The sequence below is a fragment of the Delphinapterus leucas genome, chromosome X (assembly GCF_059928025.1).
Source record: "Delphinapterus leucas isolate spDelLeu-1000000601 "Yukka" chromosome X, BTC_Dleu_Yukka2, whole genome shotgun sequence".
Taxonomy (NCBI): Eukaryota; Metazoa; Chordata; class Mammalia; order Artiodactyla; family Monodontidae; genus Delphinapterus; species Delphinapterus leucas.
Genome location: NC_143150.1, coordinates 124,528,971 through 124,542,281, shown reverse-complemented (window position 1 = coordinate 124,542,281; position 13,311 = coordinate 124,528,971). Strand labels below are relative to the sequence as shown.

General features: G+C 43.4%; 1 long non-coding RNA gene across 3 annotated transcripts in view; it reads left to right on the top strand.

Annotated features, from left to right (window-relative positions):
• LOC111167215 (uncharacterized) overlaps window positions 1-13,311 on the top strand; it is a 69,520-nt gene that overhangs the window by 32,463 nt on the left and 23,746 nt on the right. For 2 of the 3 annotated variants that reach the window (XR_016391417.1, XR_002642748.3), the window contains one exon: window positions 11,193-12,026. The exons of the other annotated variant lie outside the window; for it this stretch is intronic. This is a non-coding gene — a long non-coding RNA (uncharacterized LOC111167215). Of the gene's footprint in view, window positions 1-11,192; window positions 12,027-13,311 lie in introns of those variants that run through there. 3 annotated transcript variants of the gene reach the window in all.

Below are 13,311 nucleotides of genomic sequence, written 5' to 3'. Positions count from 1 at the left end.
AGCAAACCTCCACTTGCACAAATGTAGCTGATCTTTCACCAGCCTCCCTGAGCACCCGTTCTGTGCAGGACCCTGGCTGGATTCTGAGAGGCAGAGATGAAATGTCCTCAGGCAGTCGCTGTCTGGCTGTCGAGGCTGATGTTCACATACCACCATGGGATGCTCACAACCCGCGTGCTTTGCAAACAGAGCCTCTGGGTTGCAGAGCAGAGGTATTGGTGAGGATAAATGTACTATGCGCCCGGGAACGTCAGAAGTCATGCCTAGCTAGCGAGTGGGCTGGGAGGGGGGTCTGGGAAGGTGATAAACAGGGCTCTGCCCAATTTGACTTCAGTAGGAAAAAGAAAATACTGCGGGGTGCTGAGCTAATCATTGCCCCGTTCTAAGCATCTATATTGCCAATGTCCTGGTCTCCAAAAACAATGAAACGAAGTACCCTAATACTGGGAGAATGTGAGTGTGTGTGTGTGTGTGTGTGTGTGTGTGTGTGTGTGTGTGTATGATTTCAAGCAGGGCTCATTAGGAAGAAACTCCACCAATCTTTCTTTTCTTTAGCTACATGGTAGCTGGTTGAACTATTTGATTTTATAGCAAAGAACTCACAAAAAAAGTGCCTTTATCCCCAGGCTGAAAGCACAAGAAAACACCCCAAAACCTGTACCATGTCAGCGCCCAGATAGAAAATCATTCAGTTTCAGTGTTGGTTATTCGTTTTGTTGGTCGGAATCATCTCCCCTCTTCTCTCACACTAGCAGTGCTGACTCTTATCCAGGCAGAGGCTTGACTAGTGGGGCGAGGACCCACTTCCTCCATTGAAACCAAATGACTGCAGGGAAGCGGGGCGGCTGACTGACACACGGCCTCAGTTTGGTCCCCAGAGATGATCCTCGGGTGTCTCAGGGAGAGAGACCCGACACTGTTGAAAGCAGTGCTCTGTCTCCAAAAGCAGGGTGTCCACTGATGTCAGAAGAAATTGCAGTGTTGAAAACCTACGGGATTTCAGGTCGGGTTCAACCAAAGTGTTCCCAAGTTCTGCTTTCCATATTCAAAGCTTAACTTCTGTTCTCTCATGAGAATTTGCTTTCTTGATGTGGAGAGGCCAAGATGTAGCATCAACGCTCTGGTAGTCAGGTCTTCCACAAAAATTCTCAACGTGCACAGGCCACGAGCAACTCCAGACTTTAGTAGTAGAGGTGGGAGTGGGGTAGGGCTGTTGCCGAGGGCCAGGCAGGACTGGGAGGGCTGTCAGCATTCCAGCTGTTTTGCACCAGGACTCACTAGGCAGGTGGGCTTAACTTAAAGAGGAGAGAAAGGCGAGGCTCCAGAGTGGAGGTCGGGGGGTAGGGCAGGCCTCCCTGGGTGAGGCCCTGGAGGCTGAGGAGGCGGGGTAAAGTGTGCCTTTCACGGCTGATTGGAAGCCAGTGTGACTTCACTAGCTGAGTGAACCTGAATCTTTCTGAAGCTCAGACTTTTTTCAGCCATACATGAGGGCATTCTCATGTGCACTGTCTATTTTACGGGGCTCTAGTAAGAATTCAGAAAGCAGACGAATGTGCAGTAACTGTATTATTACCTGATACAATGAGTAATCGAGCGGCTATTGTTTTCACTACTTCATGTATCTTAAAAGAACACTTTTCCTGCTTTTGAATTCCTAGAAATATGGGGGTCTTGGCTCAGTGAAAACAGAACTAACGTTATGCTACTAAGAAAAAAACATATAAAACAATATATATTGCCTGTTGTGGTAGAGAAAGTGATGGCTCTGCAAAGATGTCCATGTTCTAAACCCTGGAACCTGTGAACATGTTACGTGACAAGGCAAAGGGGAATTTAGGTTGCAGGTGGAATTAAGATTGCTAATCAGATGAACTTAAAAATGACCTGATGATCCTGGAGTGCTTGGGGGTGCCTGATGTAATCACAAGGGTCCTCAAAAGTGAAGAAGGAAGATGTGACTATGGAAGAGAGAACCAGAGAGGTGGCAGCATGAAAAGGACTTGGCCTGGCAGGGTCAGCTTTGAAGACGGAGGAAGGGGGTCGTGAGCGAAGGAACGCAGGCAGCTTTAGAAGGTGGAAGAGGCAAGGAAGTGGGTTCTCACGGAGAGCCTCCAGAATGTAGCATAACGTGGCCAGCATCTTGATCTTAGCCCAGTGAGATCCCTGCCAGACTTCTGATCTATAGAACTGTGTGATGAAAAATTTGTGTTATTTTAAGCCACTAAGTTTGTGGTCATCTGTTACAGCAGCGATAGAAATCGAATGCACCTATATAGAAATTCTGGAACAATGGCACATTCTTGGATATAGGAAAGAAATGTTTACTAGCTGAACGCTTTTTCAGGAACCTCTTTCCTTCTTCTCGTGTATAATCACCGACACATTAGTATTTTTCCCCTGTTTGCCTGGCATGAATTGTGAGCTTGAACAGCTATTTACAGAGCTCTTTTTACACTTTCTATTATGTCTGCAGAGCTTTATATACAAAATACAGGGAAGCCTGCTTCAGCTTCCCTGGCTTGATTTTGAACAGGGAGTGCCAGGGGTAAATTAAAAGGGAAATTCCAACTCAAGGGCAAGGTGATGTTGATAAAGTCCTACTCAAAATATTTACAGAAGAAAGATGGGTACGGTCAAGTGGGCTTTTTCTCTATGATGTCAAGCTTTCCGTGGGAACAATGCAGATAATATTGCTTGTCCCTTTGCTTACTTATAACCTAAAAGGAGGGAGGGGTAAATGACAGAAGCCTGATTCATACTGTTGGACCCCTAAAGGAGCTCAGAAAGGGAGAGGAAAATCTAAACTCCTAAGTCAACATCTATAAAAGGATTTGGGACTGAGGATGAGGAAGTTCTGAGGCCTGCTAAAAGGGAAGGAAGGGCTTTATTTACTGGCCATGGACTGTACTTCCTGTTGTGACGCTAACGCTGTTTCATAACAGCTGGGAGGCTGCAGTACCTTGTGGGACAATGTGGAAGCAGCACTCTTGGTTCCTCCACATTACACAAGTGAATGACTTCTACAGTGCAGTGACACAGATGTAGGGAAAAGAACGGGACACTTGCACTGGCTCTTGCAGACACGATCAAGCTTTTATTTTAATTGCAGAAATATTTTTTATATATACCGTGATCGAATATGCAGCATCTCCTGTGTTCTTACAAATGCTCTTTGCTTGTCTGGGGATTCAAAGGGCTGAAAGGGATAAGCACCCAGCGGGGCGGCCCTGTGGCATGTTATGAGTTGTCACTACACAGCCAGGAGCTACAAAAGCCAGTGTGGTCCGTGAAAGAAGGAATTAAGTTTATGTCTTTCTTATCATATAACTCTGTCGCAAACGCCATGAAAATCGTTTTTGCAGATTTGCTTGGCAGGTCAGCCAAGGAATTGGGAAACAACATTTCAAGCCTGATGGGAGACATTTTCACCTGCCTGTATTGTATCCTTCTGAGGATGAGGGGTACTGTGGTTAGGTTTGCACATGCAAAATGCAGTGACAAACCAGAGAGACTTCCTGGATATCTCATTGGATGAATACTCCAAAATTTAGATTTTTTTCAGCAAAAGGATCTTTCAGGTTAGAGGATAGAGGTGGGGCTCTGTCATCACACAGCGTGGTGTCAAATTCGGGTTGGACCACTTACTAGCTGTGTGACCTTGACTAAATTAATTCACATCTCTGTGCCTCAGTTTTCTCATCTTGAATGAGAGGAGTAGTACAATGTATGCCCACGTGGTCATTGTGAAAATTAAGGAAGGCAGTATATGAGGCCAGTAGAACGGTGCCTGGTGCTATAAACTGCTTAACCAGTGGTAACTATTTTGCTTAGACAATATGGATATATATTCACGATGGCAGAATAAAAGGTACGAAAACAGTAAGTTACTACAGGGAAGGAAAGCACTGGAAGCCTTGGAAGCGGTGCACATCACCATGACACACAGTACCATTTGTATCCGTGTTCAAGGCTCTGCACACTCTCCGCCCAGCATCTTTTCCAGTCTGCTTCCCCGCGATCATCCTTCAGGAAGCTTCTGCACCAGCCACCCTGGTCTCCAGGACTGGCCCATCTGCTTTCCTGAACTCGGACATTTTTCCCCCCTCATATCCATACCTCTGCCCATCAATTCTACTGAGAGTTCCTCGCTTTCCCTTTGAACTCTCCCTCCTTTGAGCTGACACAACTAAAAGTCAAAAGGCTTTTTAAACAAAATTATTTGAAGGGACTTCAGATGTCTTGCTCACGTTATACATTTAAAAATCTAGACCACAGAGCTTCAGCGCACATCCCAAGCTGAGGTGTCAGCTCAGCCGTTTCACGAGGAACTCTGGTCTGAAGGGCTGGGGGCAAGGCCTGTGCACGGGGCCTGCTATGAGCAAGTGAAACAGACTAAGCACAAAGGGAAAAAAGGTGGATGGGCTAGACCTGAAGTGAGATGGCCAGATTTATGTCCTTTCCAGATGAAATGTGGATCCTCTCGCAACAGGAGCCGTGTGGCTGACAGGGTCTTGGTGCTCCAGCCGGGTGTCAGGCCTGTGCCTCTGAGGTGGGAGAGCCAAGTTCAGGACACTGGTCCACCAGAGACCTCACGGCTCCACGTAATATCAAATGGCGAAAGCTCTCGCAGAGATGTCCGTCTCAATGCGAACACCCAGCTCCACTTAACGACCAGCAAGCTCCAGTGCTGGACACTCCATGCCAAACAACTAGTAAGAGAGGAGCACAACCCCACCCATTAGCAGAGAGGCTGCCTAAAGTCATACTAAGTTCACTGACACCCAAAACACACCACCAGACGCGGTCCTGCCCACCAGAAAGACAAGATCCAGCCTCAACCACCAGAACACAGGCACTGGTCCCCTCCACCAGGAAGGCTACACAACCCACTGAACCAACCTTAGCCACTGGGGGCAGACACCAAAAGCAACAGGAACTACAAACCTACAGCCTGCGAAAAGGAGACCCCAAACACAGTAAGTTAACCAAAATGAGAGAACAGAGAAATACACAGCAGATGAAGGAGCAAAGTAAAAACCCACCAGACCAAACAAATGAAGAGGAAATAGGCAGTCCGCCTGAAAAAGAATTCAGAGTAATGATAGTAAAGATGATCCAAAATCTTGGAAATAGAATGGAGAAAATACAAGAAATGTTTAACAAGGACCTAGAAGAACCAAAGAGCAAACAAACAATGATGAACAGAACAATAAATGAAATTAAAAGTTCTCTAGAAGGAATCAATAGCAGAATAACTGAGGCAGAAGAACGGATAAATGACCTGGAAGATAAAATAGTAGAAATAACTACTGCAGAGCAGAATAAAGAAAAAAGAATGAAAAGAGGACAGTCTTTTTAAAGAAAAAAGAATGAAAAGAGGATAGTCTTTTTAAAGAAAAAAGAAGAATTGAGGACAGTCTCAGAGACCTCTGGGACAACATTAAACACACCAACCTTCGAATTATAGGGGTCCCAGAAGAAGAAGAGAAAAACAAAGGGACTGAGAAAAGATTTGAAGAGATTATAGTTGAAAACTTCCCTAATGTGGGAAAGGAAATAGTCAATCAAGTCCAGGAAGTGCAGAGAGTTCCGTACAGGATAAATCCAAGGAGAAACATTCCAAGACACGTATTAATCAAACTATCAAAAATTAAATACAAAGAAAAAATACCAAAAGCGCAAGGGAAAAGCAACAAATAACATACAAGGGAATCCCCATAAGATTTACAGCTGATCTCTCAGCAGAAACTCTGCAAGCCAGAAGGGAGTGGCAGGACATACTTAAAGCGATGAAAGGGAAAAACCTACAACCAAGATAGCTATCCAGCAAGGATCTCATTCAGATTCGATGGAGAAATTAAAACCTTTACAGACAAGCAAAAGCTAAGAGAATTCAGCACCACCAAAAACCAGCTTTACAGCAAATGCTAAAGGAACTTCTCTAGTCAGGAAACACAAGACAAAGAAAAGACCTACAATAACAAACCCAGAACAACTAAGAAAATGGTAATAGGAACATACATATTGATAACTACCTTACACGTGAATGGATTAAATGCTCCAACCAAAAGACACAGGCTTGCTGAATGGATACAAAAACAAGACCCGTATTTATGCCATCTTCAACAGACCCACTTCAGACCTAGGGACACATACAGACTGAAAGTGAGGGGATGGAAAAAGATATTCCATGCAAATGGAAATCAAAAGAAAGCTGGAGTAGCAATTCTCATATCAGATAAAATCGACTTTAAAATAAAGACTATTAGAAGAGACAAAGAAGGACACTACATAATGATCAAGGGATCAATCCAAGAAGAAAATATAATACTTGTAAATATGTATGCACCCAACATAGGAGCACCTCAATACATAAGGCAAATGCTAACAGTCATAAAGGGGAAATTGACAGTAACACAATCATAGTAGGGGACTTTAACACCCCACTTTCACCAATGGACAGATCGTCCAAAATGAAAATAAATAAGGAAACACAAGCTTTAAATGATATATTAAACAAGATGGACTTAACTGATATTTATAGGACATTCCATCCAAAAACAGCAGAATACACATTCTTCTCAAGTGCTCATGGAACATTCTCCAGGATAGATCATATCTTGGGTCACAAATCAAGCCTTGGTAAATTTAAGAAAATTGAAATCATATCAACTGTCTTTTCTGACCACAGCACTATGAGACTAGGTATCAATTACAGAAAAAAAAAAAGCTGTAAAAAATACAAATACATGGAGGCTAAACAATACATTACTAAATAACCAAGAGATCACTGAAGAAATCAAAGAGGAAATCAAAAACTACCTAGAAACAAATGACAATGAAAACACGACAACCCAAAACCTATGGGATGCAGCAAAAGCAGTTCTGAGGGAAGTTCATAGCAACACAATCCTACCTCAAGAAACAAGGAACATCTCAAATAAACAACCTAACCTACACCTAAAGCAATTAGAGAAAGAAGAACAAAAAATCCCCAAAGTTAGCAGAAGGAAAGAAACCATAAAGATCAGATCAGAAATAAATGAAAAACAAGTGAAAGGAAATGATCGCAAAGATAAATAAAACTAAAAGCTGGTTCTTTGAGAAGATAAACAAAATTGATAAACCATTAGCCAGACTCATCAAGAAAAAAAAGGAGAAGACTCAAATCAATAGAATTAGAAATGAAAAAGGAGAAGTAACAACTGACACTGCAGAAATACAAAGGATCATGAGAGATTACTACAAGCAACTCTATGCCAATAAAATGGACAACCTGGAAGAAATGGACACATTCTTAGAAAAGCACAACCTTCTGAGACTGAACCAGGAAGAAATAGAAGATATAAACAGACCAGTCACAAGCACTGAAATTGAGACTGTGATGAAAAATCTTCCAACAAACAAAAGCCCAGGACCAGATGGCTTCACAGGCGAATTCTGTCAAACATTTAGAGAAGAGCTTACACCTCTCCTTCTCAAACTCTTCCAAAATATAGCAGAGGGAGGAACCCTCCCAAACTCATTCTACAAGGCCACCATCACCCTGATACCAAAACCAGACAAAGACGTCACAAGAAAACTACAGGCCAATATCACTGATGAACATAGATGCAAAAATTCTCAACAAAATAGCAAACAGAATCCAGCAGCACCCCACCATGATCAAGTGGGGTTTATCCCAGGAATGCAAGGATTCTTCAATAGATGCAAATCAATCAATGTGATACACCAAATTAACAAATTGAAGGATAAAAACCATATGATCATCTCAATAGATGCAGAAAAAGCTTTTGACAGGGCTTCCCTGGTGGCACACTGGTTGAGAGTCTGCCTGCCGATGCAGGGGACACGGGTTCGTGCCCTGGTCCGGGAAGATCCCACATGCCGTGGAGCGGCTGGGCCCGTGAGCCATGGCCGCTGAGCCTGCACGCCCAGAGCCTGTGCTCCGCAAAGGGAGAGGCCACAACAGTGAGAGGCCCGCGTATCGCAAAAAAAAAAAAAAAAAAGAAAAAAGGTTCTGAAGAACCTAAGGGCAGGACAGGAATAAAGACGCAGACGTAGAGAATGGAGTTGAGGACACGGGGAGGGGGAAGGGTAAGCTGGGACAAAGTGAGAGAGTGGCATGGACATATATACACTACCAAATGTAAAATAGATAGCTAGTGGGAAGCAGCCGCATAGCACAGGGAGATCAGCTCGGTGCTTTGTGACCACGTAGAGGGGTGGGATAGGGAGGGTGGGAGGGAGACGCAAGAGGGAGGAGATATGGGGATATATGTATATGTATAGCTGATGCACTTTGTTACACAGCAGAAACTAATACAACATTGTAAAGCCATTATACTCCAATAAAGATGTTAAATTAAAAAAAAATCTGGACCAAAAAAGTTGCATGGTTGGCAATTTCTACCTCCATACTTGGAAGATACGGCCTATGGACAAAATCCCAGGTTTTCAACTCCCTTAACAGCGGGCCGTACAAAATACTGAGGGGACCACTCTCCTCGCAATCGAAGTCTGCCCTGCTAGCTTCTTTCCTCTGTAAACTTCAGGATTTGGTTTCTTATTTCTCTTTTGGAATCTAAGTGCTCCAGGGCAGGCATCAGATGTAAGCCTTGTATTCCCAAGGATATCTTTCAAAGTTCAGATCCTTGAAAATGTTGAGAATCTTTATGAGAAGTCCTTCTTGACACTTGCATTGATTCAGCGATGCGGTGGCTTATTCTCTTCCATTGCAAACGTCTGTAAGCGGTGGGCTCTTTTCCCCTCCCTGCAAAGTGCACCAATCTCGAGTGGCCCCTGACTATTGTGACCTCTGGCTCTTTTCATCACAGCAGGTGGCATTCTGGACTCTTCCCCCAGACTTTGGCTCCGTCACAAAGCCTTAGCGTTCTGCCCACTGACAACACTGGAAAGGAAACTGTAGGCTCGTTTTTCACGCTGGGATTCAGTGGATTAGGAAGTAAGAAAAGGCAAAAAGAGAACAGACCTGCTTTGTTCCCTTTAACCTCAGGTTTGGAGGCTTGCAGAATTGGGGGCAGGCTTTGGAGGCCAGCAAACTATACCATGTTGCGTCCTCTGTAGACTCCAGGGAACGTGGCTACCGAGTTCTTTTGGCAGGGAAATGTAGGACAGTTTCACCTTTGGGCATCTTGTCTCGGAAATGTAAGGAAGGCAGGATCCTCCTCTGGTGTGATGGGGTGCAGGGCCCAGCCAGGGGCAACTAGCACAGCATCTTCCCATGTCTCAATTACTTCTGGAGGAAGTTCATGCTGAAGACATAAGAGGTCCATTTGTTGAGGGAAAGTTCCCTCTATTGCCTCAATTAATTGCACATTATACTTGCCTTTCACAGACTGGAATTTAAACCTTCGGGGCCTTCTCTCTGATGCATGCTCATGGTAGAATTAAATATCACTCTTGTCACATCATTTATATTGACTGGTCTTTGACAGATTCCAGATACCTTGGGACTATTGTTCTGCCGTTGTCACCAGTGTCAAGGGGGAAAACCACAGCCAGGCCTTCTTGGAATGGCTCTCCACCGCCATTCATAGCCTTTCACCAGCTAAGTCAGGTCCCACTTCCCATCAGCTCAGAAATATTATTTCCTCATCCAAGCAAGATGGCAGAATAGAAGGACCTTGAGCTCATCTCTTCTCACGAGCACAACTAACTGCTGAAAAACCATTGATAAAACAAAATCACAGGTAACTGCTGAACAACCATTGACAAAAAAAGACTGGAACCTACCAAAAAACATCTACCACTAAAGACATAAAGAAGAAACCACAACGAGATGGTAGGAGGGGCACACTCACGATATAATCAGAAATATTATTTCCTCCCATCCCTTTAGAGAGAGAAAGTTGGACTCAATGGCAAACACCTATCAGTTCCAAAACCCTGTGCATCTCCTTTCTCTGGTGTGATGTGGTACAGGGAAAAGAGAGCTGGATTTGGCATCAGATTTGGGTCCCAGTGGCCGCGATCCTGCTTCCTGGCTGTGCGGAGTTAAGTGAGTTTATTTCTCCGAGGCTCAGTTTCCTCATCTCTAGAATGGGAATGATAAGGGCAGTCTCAAAGTGTTGTCGAGAGAGCGTTAACGAGGTCATGCAGGCACAGCATCTAGGATGTTGCCTGGCACACAGGGAGGACTGAATGCATTTAGCTATTATCATTATTATTACAGTATTAATAACATTAGTGTCTTTTATGGGATTTAAAATAAAGAGAACTGGTTGGGTGAATCCTTACAGTGTTATGTTAAAACACCAGGAAAGAGTAAATGCCGTTCTCTGCCATCAGTCCACCATCTTTCTCCTTCCATTTCGGGGCCCAAATTATATCCCATTGTTACCGCATAATTCTGTTTTTTTTGGTCTGGTTTCCACCATATTTCACTTTGGTACATATTCCACAGAGTCTGACAAACGGCTGTATGCATGGTCGTGTGTTAGAAAATATATAGCATCCTGAATGGATCATTTTTTATTTAACCAACCTGTCTCCTATGCAAAATGATCAGGAGGACAGTTTCCACCACTCTGACCCTTTATCAGAGTGATCTGATGAGCCATCGAGGTGTGTTCACGCTGAGCCGCTCCCCCCAAGTTTTCCATTGACAGTACTGAGGAGAGCTTTCGGGGCTACACGGACAGGAACAAAGCCATTTGGGGGCTGCTGGGAGCTGGGCCTGAAGAGGCACAGAGGGATAGAGCAGAAAGAAGTAGGTCCTCCTTATTGGGCAGCCATCACGGAGCCGACACTGGCCACACACACAGCCATCCTTCAGGCAGGAATTTTTGTCTTCCATTTTAATGAGGAAACTCAGATACGGAAAAATGAAGTAGCTGTCTCAGAGTCAAGTGAAGGAAGCATTGCTTGCTCAGAAAGTACGCTTCGTTTTCTGTATAACTCAGTCCTCTCTGAGCCGTCTCAGACCATTGGATGACAGCTTTCACTCATATTTTCGTCTCCCTCTAGCCTCCCTGGGTGGGTCAAAAAGTCATTCATAACATGCTTTCCAAGATGATAAGGCTTGAGGTAGGCTTTCAAATTCAAAGATTCATTTGAACAGAATGAAAATATGCCACCTGATGCCTTACCCAGTGCTTGGAGTCCATCTCCAATAAATCTCTTTCCGATGGAATCTCATTTTAAGAAATGTGCTTTTGCTTAATTCACAGTCAGTAAAGTCACCCCTCCGTCTCTGCTTCTGCTACTTGGAAGAATATTGGGCTGAGAAGTCAGACACAAATCCTTGGAGCGAATCCACTTAGAATTGCCCCACAAACGCAGACTTCCATGACGGCCAAACAAAAAAAGAAAAGGAATGAGAAACTCACTACCTTAAAGCCACCCACCGTAATTCCTCTCTGCTAAAAACTGGAGTACCATATAATTTCTGTTGAAAATTTTGTTATTTTTAAGACTGACATACAGAATGACATTGAGTTTAAAAGTTCTTTCTTTGCCTTTCTCTATTTTACCTCTAAACTGGTACAGAGATATTAGTATAAACTCTCTCTCTCCAATGAATGAATTGACTCAATAAAGTTGAGTTAACTACCTACTCTATATTGTCAATAATTACTTTGACTTTTTCCACACACTTTGGTCTTCGAATAACCTGTATTCGTTTCCCCCAGTGGGGCTCTTGGGGCTGACATAGCTCTTAATGGCCCGGTGAGGGTGTAGTTGATACGGTGTAGGTAAAAATGATCCATCTATTTCTGGTTTTCCCCTAAAAATAACTTACACTATGACGTCAGTGATTACAGTGGATGGCTCTGTTCTAAAATGAATTTTACATTTATTTTGCTACACGTGGTTCAGTTCCCAGCAATGCCATTACTGAGGTCGACTCGCAGATTCAATTCTGAGGAACATGAACTGGTTTACAAGGCGGAAAGAGAGGCTTCATTTGATTTGTCATCCTCACTTCCACTTGCCTCTTTACAGTCCTTCAGTTGGGATGTTGTGTGACAGTTACCACCAGGCGATCTCCCCTCTCCGTTTCCTCCTCCTGTACCCTGGATAAAGCACATAGGAGGTTTTCTGCACAGTAAAATCTCCATATGTGCTTATCCCTGGGTAGTTTAAAAATCAGAGCCGGGGGGCACATTTTTCTCTCCATAAATCACCACAGAATCAGCCTCTGGCAGATCAGCAGCTGGAGGAACTCCCAGCCAGTCCTGGGACTATTCCTTTCTTCGTCAGGAGTGGCTTTCTACGCCCCGGGGCTACCCTCTCTGTTATCAGAGGACACCATGCAGTGGGCAGTGGGTTTTAATTAACTCACCAATGGTGCTGTCTCTTTCATTCTCTGAATGATGTGGTGTGTGTTCTAGCATAAGATATTCATCTCCTCACCGTCTTTCTCTCTTCAGAGAAGCTGTTCCGCACGAAGATTCCCCAGAAGAATATTTGTAGTATCCAACTGTAACAAGAGAAAGTTTGAAATAACCTGAACACCCAAGCAAAGGCCCTTAGTCAGATCAATGATAGCATAACAAAATGGGAGAGGAGCCATCATTTTCAAATGTGGTGTCTGAAGGATATTTTAATGTTATGGAAAGTTGATAATGCTACAGTAAACATCCTTGTACTGGATTATGTGCACTTGTGCAAGAAATTCTGTAGGATATATTTTCTGGAGTGAAATCGCTTGTTCAGAAAGTTTACTCATTTTTTTATTTAATAGATATTGAGGAGGGGGAAGAAAAACAACTTCAAAAAGATTGTACAAACTTATAATCACACAGCAATAATCAGTTGGATGAGATTTTTCCAAGGGATCATTTTTAATCCCTCCGTCTTGGTCTAGGAACAAGCTGGAATGCTCTACAAGAAACTCTAAAACACCAACTGGTCTTTTCACTCAAATGCGTATCATTTTACTGGAAAGATGTGTGGAGAAGCTATCTGTAAAAAGTTACGCATGCAAAGCATATTATGTTACTGAATTAAAAGTACAGCCGTTTCAATACAGAGTTGAAAACATTTTTTTAAACCTCCTAAAGGGTTTGGTCTATGTAAAGATAGTTCAGCTTTGTGTATAAATGCTATGAGTCACGAATGTGTTCTGGCCCCAGTTTCCTTATTTTTAAAAAGAGGGGTTAGAATCTGAGGTCCATTGTAGCTCTAACGATTTTATGATTTCACAGTTCCTCTCATCAACTGATTGTAATGACCAGGAGAACTGCGGCTCATAAGAATGACATCTTGGATTACAGGTTCTGTTTAATCTTCATAAAAGCCTTTTGAAGTCTAAGAATCATTGTATCCATTTTACAAAGAGGAAAC